Source organism: Diceros bicornis, chromosome 5 (assembly GCF_020826845.1).
Source record: "Diceros bicornis minor isolate mBicDic1 chromosome 5, mDicBic1.mat.cur, whole genome shotgun sequence".
NCBI lineage: Eukaryota > Metazoa > Chordata > Mammalia > Perissodactyla > Rhinocerotidae > Diceros > Diceros bicornis.
Window position 1 is genome coordinate 27508936 of NC_080744.1, and position 15365 is coordinate 27524300.

The window sequence follows — 15365 nt, forward strand, 5'->3', positions numbered from 1 at the left end:
TGGCGGCAGCTCACATAGAAGAACTAGAAGGACTTACAACTAGGATATACAACTATGTCCTGGAGCTTTGGGGAGAAAAACAAAGAGGAAGACTGGCAACAGATGTTATTTAGCTCAGGGCGAATCCTGCCCTCCAAAAAAGAATGACTATAGAAAAAAATCACAAATAACAACTTGGAGTATATATATAAAATGGATATAAAATATCTTAAACATGTTGGCATTTTGGTACAAATATTTGAGAGGAAATAAAAATGTTCCCTGGTCTTAAATATCCTTATTAGTATTAACATAATCTCTGATATTGTGGACTTTGGTAGTGAAGGTCTATTTTCCTGTGAAGCTTGTTAATGTGCTTTGAAAGACTGGAAATATTTGTTGAGTATGTAATTTTATATTATATCATGAATTGCTGTGATCTCTAAAAATAAAATGACTAAAAGTTTTTCAGTAGTTTAATCTACTGTATTTGATATATTTTTACAGGTTAGTGGCCTCAAATTTTTAATTTGGAAATCACTGGAATAACTGTTTCAAAAAACGATTACAATTGGGTGGCTTTTAGATTTTCAATATTGCATTAATAATTATGTTCAATTTATATATTTGTTTTGTGTAATGCTTACAAAATTAGAAATCTTGGTATCATGATGTCTACTTTAAAATATGTCAGTATCACACGGTGGAATATTATACATGTGCTAGAAGTTAAGCTGTAAATTTAGGTTGAGAATCGGTACTGCACTAATTAAGAATCTGCTGTACAGGTTGCCCTACTTGAGAATATATGAGGCACAGCTTGTCAGCTAACCTTATAACCAAGTATTTCAGTTTTCCACATGTTGATCAAACCTGAGGTAGTGCTAATTATCATAATAAATGCTAGAAATGATTTTTTTAATTAAAATGCTCCTGCCTTTTTCACTTCAGAACTCTGACACTTTATGATGTGCTTTCTTCAGTGTGGCAGTGGGGGTGAGGAGTTGGGGTAGCCCCTCCTGGAGAAATTCATCAGAAGACCTCCATCTGGTACAAAGTCTAACCGAATGTGGCACAGCATTGATGTTGAAGCAACAAGTCAGGAGACAGCACTCACCAGGGCTCGGCCCACCCTGCCCTATTTGCCTTCAAAGAAAAAGAGACCTTCTTGAAAGCTCCCCGGATTGAGGTCTTGAGTCACAGAAAGTCCCAGTGTCTCAGGAGGTTTGTGTTCAGCTCCCCCTGCAGTCCCAGGCGTGGTGTGTCACCAGAACACAGAAGTACTCAGCCGAGTCACTCCAACGGGCTGAGGGTTTCCTCAGGTGGAAGGAGGTTTCACTCTTCTTAAATTCAGCCTCAAAACTTTTGATGCCTGAAACAAGGCTGTTTCCAGACGTGTACTTCAGGAGAAGCTGGAGTCCTTGGTTGGGATATTGCACGTACCAGAAGAGATACGACGGAAGAGAAGTTGAGTAGTTACACCTCAGCTCCAGAGGGGCTCCCTCAGAGACAGTGATGTGGACGTCAGGCTGGGTCACTGACTGGGCTCCGGTCCCTCCTGAAACATCAATACTGTATAAGTAAAAGCAGGGCAGATTTAGCTGTGAAGAAAGGAAGTCTCTATTTAGATTTCAGATAGAACACGGTTATCTTTGTGAAAGTAGGAAACGGAATGGAATGTTGCTTACTCAGGGCAAAAACCGTCTCAAGCGCTGGGATGAGCAGCAGGAGCATGGCTGAGCAGTGGAAACGCTGCAGCCTCCGGAGGAGAAGCAGGGAGGACAGCAGCTGAGGTCACTGAGCCATAGGAGCTAGGAAAAGTGGGGAGGTTGGGCTGGACAAGTTTCTTGCTTTGAAAAGTTTCAAAAATTGTTAAAAGAGTCTTTCTCTTAATGAGTTTGGATCTTTTCTGGCCTCTTAGTCTCATCCCAGGCTCCTGTCAACACAGACATCAGTGAGGATACATCAACCAGCTGCGTGGAGGAGGGCCTCAGTGGATGGTGCTAATTTGCAACAAAGGCAACGTCTCACTTGTGCAACATCGCCCTCTGGAGGCCAGAGGCAGGACCAGAGATGCAAAAGAGCTGTGTTTCCTTATCATTTCAAAGACGTGATAATCACTTCAACAGAATGTGTTTCTTCCTTCCCGAATTGGTGATGATGTCACGTTGTGTAGTATATGGTTTTAATCCTAAAACAAAGGAGAAATGGGAGTCATGTAGAAATAGAAGAGTAATTTACTTCACTGAGAAATTAGTCACAGAAGACTATTCTAGACTTTGGAACACCATTAAGAGAGTCTATATTATTTTTTAAAGCCATTCATCAGGCAGAAATAATAAGATCAGTTGCCTCAGCTGAGCTGAGGTTTATATGGCCTTATGCTGCTGGATGTGAGCATCAGAGCAGGGGAAAGAAATTATTCCTTTAGTTGGTGCTAAAAGGAAAAAATATTAGACCAGAGACTCATACTTAAAATTAGCCTGAAACGTGTAATTAATTATCTAATCAATGCACACTAATGAAGGCAATAATTTTCTTTGTCAAGTAGAAAGTGTGAAGACTCCTTGGTTTCAGGTGAAGAAGTTTGATATTTGTAAAGGCTGTGAGAAAATAACTTAGCCACCTTGTGTTTAAGCGAAGAAAGTGAGAGTCCTGCTCCAATTGTCAGTGGTCACAATAGACTGATATGTTACGCCAAATTATGGGGACCTCACACTGAGAAGAACATTGACAGAGGAACATCTGCAGAGAAATCTGAGCAGAATTATAAAGGTAAGGAAAATATGAATATAAATGACTCTGGAAAGAATTAAGGAGAAAAAAAGAAAAGTAAACCTGTATGAACTCCATAAAGCTGGAAGGAGTGTAACCAGCAGACCAGAAGTGAGAGGAACTTCTGAGTGGTATAAAAGACGTGGGAGTAGGTTAACAGTGATGCTCGACATAGCTAAACAAGCAGCAGTCCCATGTAGGTGGGAGACGGGGCCTATCAGCAAGGAAAGTCGCTCTACGGTCTAATAGTAAGATGAAACTCTGAAGGGAGAAAACTCCCCCACCCAACTTATTTTAGCATAGAGACCACTGGGACCTAAAACTGAAATAACTAACCAAGGAGAGAAATCTCAGGTGAGATGAGAATCTGCCCAACAGGGATCCTTTTCACAAGGTCAGAACAACTCACTCCTTTCTGAGTACTCTGTTGACTTGTACAAGCTTGAAATCAGTTCTCCCTTGGGCTTCTGATTTACTTCTTGACTCTGCCTATAGATTTCTTTCATATGTGAGAGTAAATCATATAGTCAGTTTGAAATTTTAAACGTTGCCGGGGTGTGCTTCTGACTCAAAATATCTAAGATACGTACTCTCCTCCTTTCTCTCCAAAGTTCCCATTGAAATAAAATATAGAAGTATAAACAGGATTAACCTCAATACATAGTGGGAAAATAATAAAAAGATGAAAGATGTCAACAAGTCCCATAAGATGGAACGTGGATGTAAGTACATTGATGGTGAGACCGAGAGGGGAAAACACAGCCCAGGATGAACCACGAGAAGATTTCAGTGGACATGCAAGTGAAGGAAACCTACTCCTTAGGACCCTGGAGAGGTTCTGGGCTGAGAAAGAGAGTGGGTATGATGGAAGGCAGGAGCGACAGAACACAGGGGGACAAACTGAAGCTCAATCTGTGAAATAACTACACTAGTTCTCTATACTCTCCATCCTGCTACTGTACTTACGTGTGAAAAACATAGTAGGCCAGCCTTTACACGGGCATTTAATCTTTCTAAAGTTCAAATAACAAACATGGGAATGCTCAAATTTTTAGTATGGGTAGTTAACAGAGTTAAGCCACCACCAAATTCACATTAAGTGCAAGGGAAGGGGAGGAACAACTTAATAACCAGTTCCTTCTCACTCATCCTAATAAGAAGCCTGCCAGTTAACACGGTATGCCCATATCCCAAGACTGCTGGCCAACCTCCCAACTCAGGAAGAAATCTTGTGGGGAAGATGGGCACAATAGCATAAGGAGTCTATCCTGCTACTCATCCCTTCATTCTTAAATATAAACCAAGAACAAAGTAATATTACTCATTTATAAGTAGAGATGATATCTCTTTCTGTCTTTCCATACATGCAAGCCCAGAGTCACCCACTGTTAATCATCAGAGTCATTTATACCTGGATGCAAAGTGATTGGCAGAATGTCATGCTCCATGGTCTAGTAGTATGGAAATGTAGTGTTTTGAGAATGACCAATGGAACTAAGTGAATAATATACTGGTTCCCTGGTCACTACTCTCAAAAAATCCTGAGTCTTGGCTTTATATTTATTTAGATTTTTTCTCTCAATGAGTGCTTTAAACTACATTATTCCAATTATTCCAGATTAGTAAGACCAACTATATAAACTTCATTAAATGGAGAAAGAAATTAAAATTTCAAATACAATAATTATAATGTCTATCATTTATTGAATGCTGACAGGTGTCAGGGCAGTTTCATGTTAATAGTAGACACTGTTAATGTCCAGCCTAGATCCCCTTTTCCAGGCCAGTGTATCCTATCTCCAGCTGTGAGTGTTGACTACTCTTGGCTCACAGTTGCCCTCTTCCCCAGAAAACTGACCTCTGCCAATAAAAGTTTCCATTGTCCAATAGGATGCACACCTACCCCAAAGAAAGACCACAGTCAATGATTACCTTATTCTGGGGTACAAAAAGTCAGCTGTCTGCCCCATTGACTCAAGCTGGGAGGGATCAATTCTGTGGTGCAATTCATGCTCCAGAGCTCCCCTTGAGATCAGGCTGAATCAAGACTCCAGCTGAACCACATCCATGCTTAGCCTTTTCCCTCCTGTCTTAACCTGCTTAGCTCAATAAATTTTGGGCACAACAAACCCCAATCCAGGCTCTGCTTTTAAGGAACTCAACCTAAGACAATACACTATCTCATTTAATCCTGAAACCAATCCTGAAATATATATGAGTATAGCCTTAGATCAAATGGCCCATTAGTGACATAAAAGGTATTCAAACGGGTACCACAAACCAGTGTGTCAAGACACCAGAAGGCACACAATAATAAAAATTTCAAGATACTGGAACTAGAATTCGAGTATCTTAATTCCTGCACAATTTTCTGTTCTTTCTCATTGCCTTACAAATCTTTCTTCCATGATTTGAAAATATTTATGCAGAGGCTTCAGTCTGCAGATTGAGAATTTGAAGCAAATACTCTTTGGGTTGCTTCCTTTTAGTCAGTGACAATGTGAACAAAACTGAACAGAAATCTCAATTCCCCATTTCCAACTTTTCCCACCCTTTGGACTACATAAACAATGTCATGTCTAACAGACAACATCTTCAGCTTTACAATAAATGTGACTTTTTTTCCTGTAATTCCAATACCTATTACAAAGCCTTATTTCTATCAGGCCACAGACATTATTCCTGGACTTGGGCATAAGTTGTAGGGCAATTCCATAATACTAAGGAGACAGGGGAGGAGCGCATTCACATGATCTTTAGAGTTTCCATCTTTCCTCACCAATGTTTTTTAAGACATCCTCAGTACCATATGGTCTTTCCTTGAAAATTGATCTATGTAGATCTTTAATCACCAAAACAAAGCTCCTCAGTGTCTGGAATTCTTTTAGATACTTGCTCAGAGATCCATTTCAGGAAACCTGAAGTCATTCTGTGCTCCCACGCCCTGCCTGTGGATATGACGCATTCTCTGGTTATGGCTAATGCTCTTAATTTCTATTTGCATCTAGACAGCAAACAGAATTTCTCTGCCTTGCAGCCTAATCTCTGTATCAGACATTTGTGGGGCCCCAGCAGGTTTGGGTACAGACTGCGGGTGCTGGGAGCACTGTGTGCTCACCGCACAGAGGTAGGTGGCTGAGTCGCTGGGCTGGGAATCTCTGATGAGCAGAGAGACATACTGGCTGGCTTCATTGAGCTTTGCTGTAAATCTCCCTTCATCCTTGTCACCATTGGAGTATATGTACATCATCAACTCAGGGCCTTTCCCAGAATACTGTCTGTACCACACAAAGGACTGGGAAGCACTGTCACTATAAGTGCAGTTGAGAGAGGCAACAGCTCCCTCTGGAACACTCAGAGATCCAGGACTCTGCTCCACTCTGTTCTGTTGGCTCCTCATCCCTATGCAAAAAGACAATGGTCAGTCAAGGAAGATTGGTTGGGAAGCGGAAGCTTACTTTCCAGAATTTAAATTATCTTTTCACAGGACTCCTACCTCTACCCTCCCTTAGTTAGAGGGAAAATAACATTAGCGTTTCTACCCATGGGCCCAGAATAGACAATAACTCCAAATATTGTACTATATATTCCCATAAAGATGCCCCAAACTCACAGGTTAACTGAAGCCATAGGATCACTAGCAAAACTCTCGAGGATTTCATCATTCTTTCCTCCCCTAGTTCACTGAGGATTCAAATTTTAAACCCTAAAACATGAGTCTAGCTCAGACATTTCTAATTCTTCTGCTTTAGGAATCATAAAAAGAATCTGTTCTACCAATTAGAAAAAAAGAGACTTCACTACTCATGCTACACCACCCAGACCCTCCTCTTATCTCTCTCTCTCTCTCTCTCTCTCTCTCTCTCCTTCACACACACACACACACACACACACACACACACAGAGGAACACTTGAGAGCTTTCCTCAGAGTCCCTGAGAAGACACTGCCATCTTGTGGACTCATGACAGTGATCAAAGACGTATTCAAAATGTAGACCCGTATTATGTGAAATGAAGAAAGTAAACATCCACCACTTTAGTTAAATTAAAAATTTGAGGGCCGGCCCCCGTGGCCTAGCGGTTAAGTGCGCGCGCTCCGCTACTGGCAGCCCGGTTCAGATCCTGGGCGCGCACCTACGCACTGCTTCTCCGGCCATGCTGAGGCCGCGTCCCACATACAGCAACTAGAAGGATGTGCAATTATGACATACAACTATCTACTGGGGCTTTGGGGTGGGGGGGAAAGGAGGAGATTGGCAATAGATGTTAGCTCAGGGCCAGTCTTCCTCAGCAAAAAGAGGAGGATTAGCATGGATGTTAGCTCAGGGCTGATCTTCCTCACAAAAAAAAAAATTTGAGAAGCCTGTGGTCCAATCAATGTGTGTCAGGAGAGGGGTGTGTGTGTGTGTGTGTGTGCTTTACATCTAATGGCAGCTCTTGTCTGAGCAAAAGCACTTATATCAAAGAGCCACTTTCCAGCACTGAAAAATCAGTCATAAAGTACTCTAGATGTCTGCATGAGGTTCTCGTGGTTCAAGGAGCATTTCATGCTGCGTAGCTCTTCTCCACATCAGGCCAGATACCTCCTATGTCATTCCCTTGCCTCCAATTTTTAAAGAAATCTGTTCTGACTCAAAAGAATCTTTAGGTCTTTAGAATGACCTAAAAATTTGATGAACAAACAAGTTTCCTGCTCACAACCAGGCAATATTTTTTAACAAGTTCAGGGACTAGAGGAGCTTGGGTTTCTTTGCTGTATTTTGCACCAATGACACGTCTATGTCAAACAGTGCTTACTTAGGCTATTATAATTATTATTATTATTGCAATAGAGACAGACCTGCCTTCAGTACCCAGATTGTAAATAAAATTCATTATACCTGTTCATTTGTTTAAGTCCTCTTATTCACTTTTCTTGTATAAAGCCCTAGTATCTAGGGATTAATCTCCAAAATTATGGATTTGGTCTCACACTCTCTGCGTTTCCATCCTACCCTAACCAGCAAACCAGATTTATCAGAGGGCTATCTCTGCAAGAAGCTTAATTGGGTCTACAGAGAAACAAGCACAGATAACTACTGTTCCTCCTTGTTCCACAACCTGCCTCATGGCCTTGCAGAAGCTGCTAGATGGAGATCAGCAATGCAGCAGGCCCTCTTCAAGAACCAAGTAATCAGTCCCCATCAAAGGTGGACTGGTCAGGCCCTTCCCATCCCGCCAAGAACAGTGTAGGAAACAGAATGACGGAGAAGATGCTAATATTGAAATCCCTTTCTCTAAGAGAACTTTGCATTTGACAGAAATCACACAGCCATTTCTCAGGAAGGGCAAAAACCAAAGGAGATGTGACAGCAACAAAAGACAGCAACCACTACAGTCTTAGAAAATTTATGAAAACCAAATATAAAGCCTTTAAAATAGAGTGCAGATCTGAAGCGCAGTCTTTATAAGAAGCACCTCCCCTTTTTAAGATTTGTAACAAAATTAATATAAATGGGTTAATAGATCTAATATTGTGCTGGATCCAAAGCCATATCAGTGCTAGCAAAATGACAGAATAGATATAGCATCAAAGTTGTCCTGCCTGCAAAAGCTTCTGTTCTTAATGATGTCTCAGGAATGTGTGAAACTCCTTCAGATGACTGAGGACAGAGTTAACGGCAATCAATCAAAAAGAAAAACCACAGTCCTCACCCCCACCATGTGATTTCAGTAGTCTTCATTTTCCACAGCAGTAAATTTTTTAGGTGTGTCTTGTGAACCACAAAGTGCTACAAAGCAAGCTCCCATTCAAAGGCAATTTATCTTACAATACTGTAAATGCTGCTAATTTTGTACACATTTGAAATATGAGCTGTACTATTAAAAAAAAAAGGGGGGGGGCCCAGCCCTAAGGAGAAGTGGTTAAGTTCAGCACGTTCCGCTTCAGAGGGCCAGATTCGTGGTTTCAGATCCTGGGAATGGACCTATACCACTCGTCAGCCACACTGTGGCGGCGACCCACATACAAAATAGACGAAGCTTGGTACAGACATTAGCTCAGGGATAATCTTCCCCAAGCGAAAAAAAGAAGAAGATTAGCAGCAGTTGTTAGCTCAGGGCAAATCTTCCTCACCAAAAAAAAAAAAAAAAAAATCTTTATACATGTGGAAACACACACATCTTTACCTATTGTGTTCCCATTAACATGACTTTATAATTATTATTTATGCATTTGCTGTTAAATTATACAGGAAAAAAGAGGAGATACAAACAAAAGATACAAAAATACTGGCTTTATATTTATCTATGTAGTTACCTTTATCATTATTCATTACTTTTTGTATGGTTTCAAGTTACTGTCTAGTGAGATTTCATTTCAGCCTGAAGGACTCCCCTTTACAATTTCTTATAGGGCATATCTAAGTGATGATACACTAAATAAGTGATGAACACCCTCAGCTTTTATCTGGGAATGTCTTAATTCCTCTTTTATTTATTTATTTTTTGATGAGGAATATTCCCCCTGAGCTAACATTGGCTGCCAATCCTCTCTCTTTTTTTTCTTTTCTTGAGGAAGATTAGCCCTGAGCTAACATCTGTGCCAACCTTCCTCTATTTTGTATGTGGGATGCCTCCACAGCATGGCTGATGAGTAGAGTAGGTCCGCACCCGGGATCCAAACCCACGAGTCTGGGTTGCCGAAGCAGAGCATGGAACTTTAACCATTCTGCCACGGGGCCAGCCCCTCCTCCTTTATGTTTGAAAGATATTTTTGCCAGATATAGAATTGTGGGGTGACAGGTTTTTTCTTTCAGCACTTTAGATTTATCATCCCACTGCCTTCTGGCTTCAATGGTTTCTGTGAGAAACTGACTGTTAATCTTATTAAGGATCCCTTGTTTATAATTAATCCCGTCTGTCTTACAGCTTTCAAGATTCTCAGTTTGTCTTTGTCTTTTGAAAGATTAATTATCATGTATCTCAATGTGAATTTCTTTTCTTTTATCCTACTTAGTGCTTGTTGAACTTCTTGGATGTATAGATTTATGTTCCATTAAATTTGAGAAGTTTTTAGTTATTATTTCTTTAAATATTCTTCCTGCCTCTTTCTCTCTCTCTCTCTCTCTCCCCCCTCCCCTTCGGGGACTCCTATTATACTTATGTCAGTGCATTTTAGAATATCTCACTGATCTCTTAGGCTCTGTTCATTTTTTGTCATTCTTTTTTCTTTCTGCTCTCAGACTGGATAATTTCAATTGACATATCTTCAAGATTGCAGATTCTTTCTCCTGCCTGCTCAAATCTGCCGTTGAATCCCTCTTGTGAATTTTTTTCATAGAAAATTTCCTCCGTGTAACCATTTCTCTGCCATGGGGGAGTTCTGAGTTATGTGAGATATAGGCAAGCCTTTGCATTAGTCCTTCAGGGAGCCACCTGACAGGTCAAAGCAGTCAAGCACTATTCTTTGATAACAAAGTCTGCTGTGCTCTCTCCACCACCAGGAATCCATGCTGGGAATGCAGGCTATCATCTGAAAATTGTCATGGAACCAGTGATGGGAGGACGGAGCATGGGTAAGTTAAAATGCCACAAAGCTCTCCTAACAAGTTTCGGTTACCTTTTTCTTAAGCATTTGCTTGATTGCTGTACACTTTTCTGTGATGTTTGGCTGGGGCAGACTGGTTGTTGTCTTAAAATTTTCTGTCTTTCTAGGCTTCCCTTTTCCTGGCCTGTCCTTTCTTGGATTTTTTTCTGCACCTATTGGCATTTCCAGGTTACTGGCTTCTCCAGGACTCAGTTGGGTTATTTGAGGGAAAAGAAAACTCAGGGAACTCATTACTCTATGCTTCCTCAGGTCCTGAGTTCCTTAGCTAGTCTGGCTTCTTCTCTCTGACTTCTTGTGTTTTGTTTTTACATAAGGTCCAGCAGTTTTAGCTGTACTTAACAGGAGGAATAGGAAAAATTACACCTACTCCAACTTTCCAGAGGTGGAAAGCACGATACTTCTTTCTTTCTCTGAACAGCAAACTCAAACCAGCTTGGCTGGTACACATTCCTAGTAGCAGCCCAGTCAAAATGATATTAAAATTTAATTCAGGTTCATCCATCTGGATTGTCTTCTTGGATAAATGTGGTCCTAGATCGTGAAGATAACTATCATTTATTTGAGTACACCACTCTAATACTTCATTCACAGTGGCCCAAGAGGGCCAAGAAGGTGAATATAATTGGTCTTTGTAAGTAGCATGAAAATGCCCCTGTCCCTCTTTCTCTTTGTCCTTCTATTCAAAAGTTTTGAGTGTTATTAGGAAAAGACTAGAAAAAAAGTAAACTTATAGCTACTAGAATGGTAACACCAATTTTGTGGTGATGGAGATAGAGCGACAACCCTGGCACCTGGGAAGGGAAACCTTAGACTCTGGGAAATGGGAGGAGTAGGGCATTAATGCTCTCTTTGTATTCTAGATCCAGCACTGCAGCCTGGCAACACAATCGTACTGTCTGCTGGAGCCGAGCAACAGCTGCAGTTGGCAATCTGACCTGCTCTGGTTTGTCATCGTCTTCCACATTCTATGAAAACAGAAAAACTCATAGGAATATGGCATGTCCTGAGCTATTCTGCTGTACCTGACACCATCAATGGAAGCTTCCTAACATGGATTCCCATCCCAATAAATGTACAAACACATAAATCAGCACAACCTTGTTTCAATCTGACTGGTACAAATGTATATGCTTCTGGTGTCTAAGCAGTCTTGAGTTATACCTCATGAATGACTATTAAGGTTGCAAATACTCAGTAACACTGCTCATATAGCTTAACTGAAGTGATATAATGCTGATTCTAATCAAGTTTAACAATAAATCCCAAACTGGATTAACCTGTGCCCTTTTGGGTTATATGTTTACATCTGGGGAGAAAGGGGTGACAGAACATCTTTCCATTGGGAATGGTGTTTGCTTTTTGGTCCCTTTTTGGCAATTAAACCAAAGATCAGTTTGTCAGTCTAAACTCCCTTACATGAATCATAATGAATATTACACTACCCCTAGCTGTATATATCCTGGGACTTAGTCACAGTTGACTGAATCTGGGAACCTAGGAGGTATAATTGAGGTAAATGCTGCAGATTGGTCTCATCCTGCTGCTTAGAGTTCTGCTAACAGTAGCTTTAATTAAATGTTGTTTGGGACAAAACAAATGGATTTAGCCTCAGTTTCTGTCAGTCAGATTAATCATAATGGCTGATGGAGTAGCATACTCATGAGAAAAATTTCTAGGAACTAATACAATATAGGGCCATGGAGCGGTTACTGTTGAAAGACAGTCCACTCCTCGCATTTCTACACGTCTTGCTGGGTGTGCCAACAATGTAAGGTCGTGACCACTCAACCTGAAGCAGTCCTTGATCATACTAGTGATCTTTAATCACACTTTAAAAAAAATCTAGTCTATGAAAACTCTCTACTAAGGCTAATTATTTTAATTTGTTTCCTGAAGAGCTTTTCTCTTGTAGTAATTTGAAATAAAACTTTGACGTGTTCTCATAATTATTTGACTTGAAGTTACTTTTATACTTTTCAACGTCTTTTGGATATGTCTTTTTTTCTTTCTTTTAGATATTTCACCATGGGATTACTAGCCTTCCAGTTGGCCCAGTTCATTCAGATCACACCTGATAAAGTGAGGTCAGTTGAGTGAGGACAGGCTGAGATTCTGAGGGGACCTAATTATTTGACAGAGACCGCTGACCAAAAGAAGGCTAGGATCTGAGCCTGGGGATAAGGGCCAGAGAGAACAGAACTGCACCACATAACCAAGGAAGGAGAACATATACAAAACTGAGAGTTGCTAGGGTAGGAATGAGAAGAAGGGAAAAGAGAGTGAGTGATGAGAGCCAAACAAAATTCATTCACTCATTCATTCATTGATTCAGTAGAAATTTCTTGACTACTATGGGTCAGTCACTATTCTAGGCACTATGGACAAAGCTGTGAACAAAGAAAACACCACCTCTGACATCACAGAGCTTGTATTCTAATTGGAGGAACAGCAATGAATACAGTGACACAGAAGTCAACAATGTAAATCCATGTTAAGATTACCACCATAGGGACATAACCGGTGTTATGACAGAGAGGTAAGAGGAGGTATATGGATGGCTACCTTAGTGAGAAAAATCAGCAGAAGTCACAGGCTTTTTCTAGAGTAATGATATTTGAGCTGAGACCTGAAAGATGAAAAGGAGTCAGGCTTGCCAAGATTTGGGGACTAGCATTTCAGATGGATGAAAGAGTAAGACCAAATGTGGGACAGGATATGGCAAGTTCAGAAAAGTGAAAAGAAATCAGTGTTGTTGCTGCACAGAGAGCCAGGGAATGAGAATTCAGAGCTGAGACTGAAGGGTCAGGTGAGATTCAAATTATGCAGAACCTTGTATATCACAGCCTGGAGTTTGTACTTTATTCTAGGAGCAATAGAAAATCATTGAAGCATTTCCAGCAAGTAGAAACAGCTTTTGATTTACACTTTAAGAAATCACTCTGGCTACCAGTTAGACTGGTGCTTCTCAAACTTTTAAGTGATAGAATCACCTGGGGATCTTGTTAAAATGCAGATTCAAATTAAGTCAGTCTAGGGTGGAGCCTGAGATTCTGCACAAGTTCCAATACTGCTGGTCCACCTTTTGAGTAGCAAAGATGTGGGGAATGCATTGCCTTGAGAGGAAAGGAACCAGTTAGAATGTAGCTTGAACCAGAACAGTGTTTTTCAAACTTTGTTTAATATATCTTATTTTATGTAAGGATATTTATTCTTATTTTGTGTAATGTAGTCTGATGTTTTCTGATCTTATTTTATTTATTTTTTAATGACAAATGTGTAACCTCACAGGTTAAAAGAAAATTAAAGCACTGAAAATTTTGACTTAGTAAAATGAAAACTACTTTAAAATAAATGTCCATAATTGGTAAATTGTTGGAAAATCAGCAGCCTCATATGCTTCTGTTGAAGTCACAGCTTGGTGAAAATTTTCTTCATGGAAATCAGACACTCACTGTCATGTCTTTCTCCTTATCCAAGCAATTCCATTTCCATTAAAGCTACAGGTTTAATCATGTTCATAAAAAAAAAGTTTATAGCACTGGATAACTGGAAACAATACCAAAAAGTGATTATTTTTTTTAAAAGATACATCTCTATAATGGAAATCAGGCAGTCATTTAAAATTATGCTCTCAATGTATGTTTCCTGGCATGGAAATACCTACAATATAGTACTGAGAGAAACAGTATGATGATGAATACTAGGTACATCATAAGCCCCTTTCGACAGAAAAATTTAGCTGTATATGTGCCCCAAAAGATAGAAAACTGGTAAAGGTAATCATTTCTAGGTCATGAAATTATAAGTGCTCTATTTTTTTCTGGGTTTTTATATCCTCTTATTTATCTAAAATTAACAGGTATAATTCCGTAATAAAATTTTCGTTTTATTTAAATTTAAAACACAACTCCTTCTTTCAAATTCTGCATCCTAATTTGCAACTTTAGTGGAGGAAGCAATTGACAAGGGGTCAGCTCTGGGAAGTAAAGATGGCGGCATAGGTAGACTCTGAGCTCACCTCCTTCCGAGGACACAGCCAATTTACAACTACTCGTGGAAAAATTACCCCGAGATAGAACTGAAAACGGGATAAGAGGAACTCTTGCAACAACGGACAATCCTAACTGAAGTAGAAGAGGCAGAAACTCCCTTCAGGAGTGGAAAAATGCCGCCTTCACAAGCCGCCAGCTTCACGGCCACCCAGGAGCCCCCCAAAGGTACGCAGCCCTCCCTGAAGGAGCAGGGCCCTGAGCCGGGGAGCGCCCGCACTGTGGGCATTTTGTGGACCCAGCACAGTTGAGAAGAGTGGCATGATATCTGACTTTGCCTGCTACTAAAACATTGGGGAGTACCCCCAGAAAAGCTGGTTCACAAAGAAACTAAAACCAGCTCTTAAAGGGCCCATGCACAAACTCACCCATTTCAGAAAGCAACATAAAATCACCAGAAAGAAAGGTGCACAGTGCTTTGGTGAAAAGAGAGGCACCTAATAGGCCCTGTGTGCATCTCGGTGAGAGGTGAGACCTCTCCAGGGACCAGGACATTGGTGGCGGCCATTGTTGTGGCCTAGTGTTGGCGTGCTGACGTAGACGCCATTGGAGTTCTCCCTGAGGTCTGCTAGCCCAGGTCTGCCCTACCCGCTAGAGCACCGATTTAATCCAGCTCAGCCAGGGGAGGCAGCCCACCCTAGAGACTGGCCCCACCCAACAACAAGCCCTCAGGCAACTTGTGGGCCTGCATAGATTGGTGACTGGATTCTCTGCAGCCTGGCAACTGAACTGACTTCAGTGGGGCAGGGCGTGCACAAGGAGCGGGTGGAGACTGCGGGGCAGTGGTGGAGTGTGTGGGGCTCCCGCTGTGGAGAGACTGGGTCCACTTCGGGAGGTCGGGCGTGCACATGGGGCAAGACTGTGTTGACTATGTGTGTAGACCTGTGGATGGCAGGACTTGTCAGCTGCAGAAGACTTGTGCTTCTCAAAGACCCACATAGGGGGTTACCCCACCTTCCAAAGCCTGAAACAG

General features: G+C 41.1%; 1 pseudogene; it reads right to left on the bottom strand.

Moving 5' to 3' along the window:
- Positions 1–1211: 1211 nt before the first annotated feature.
- Positions 1212–6154, bottom strand: LOC131405514 (uncharacterized; annotated as a pseudogene).
- Positions 6155–15365: the final 9211 nt, after the last annotated feature.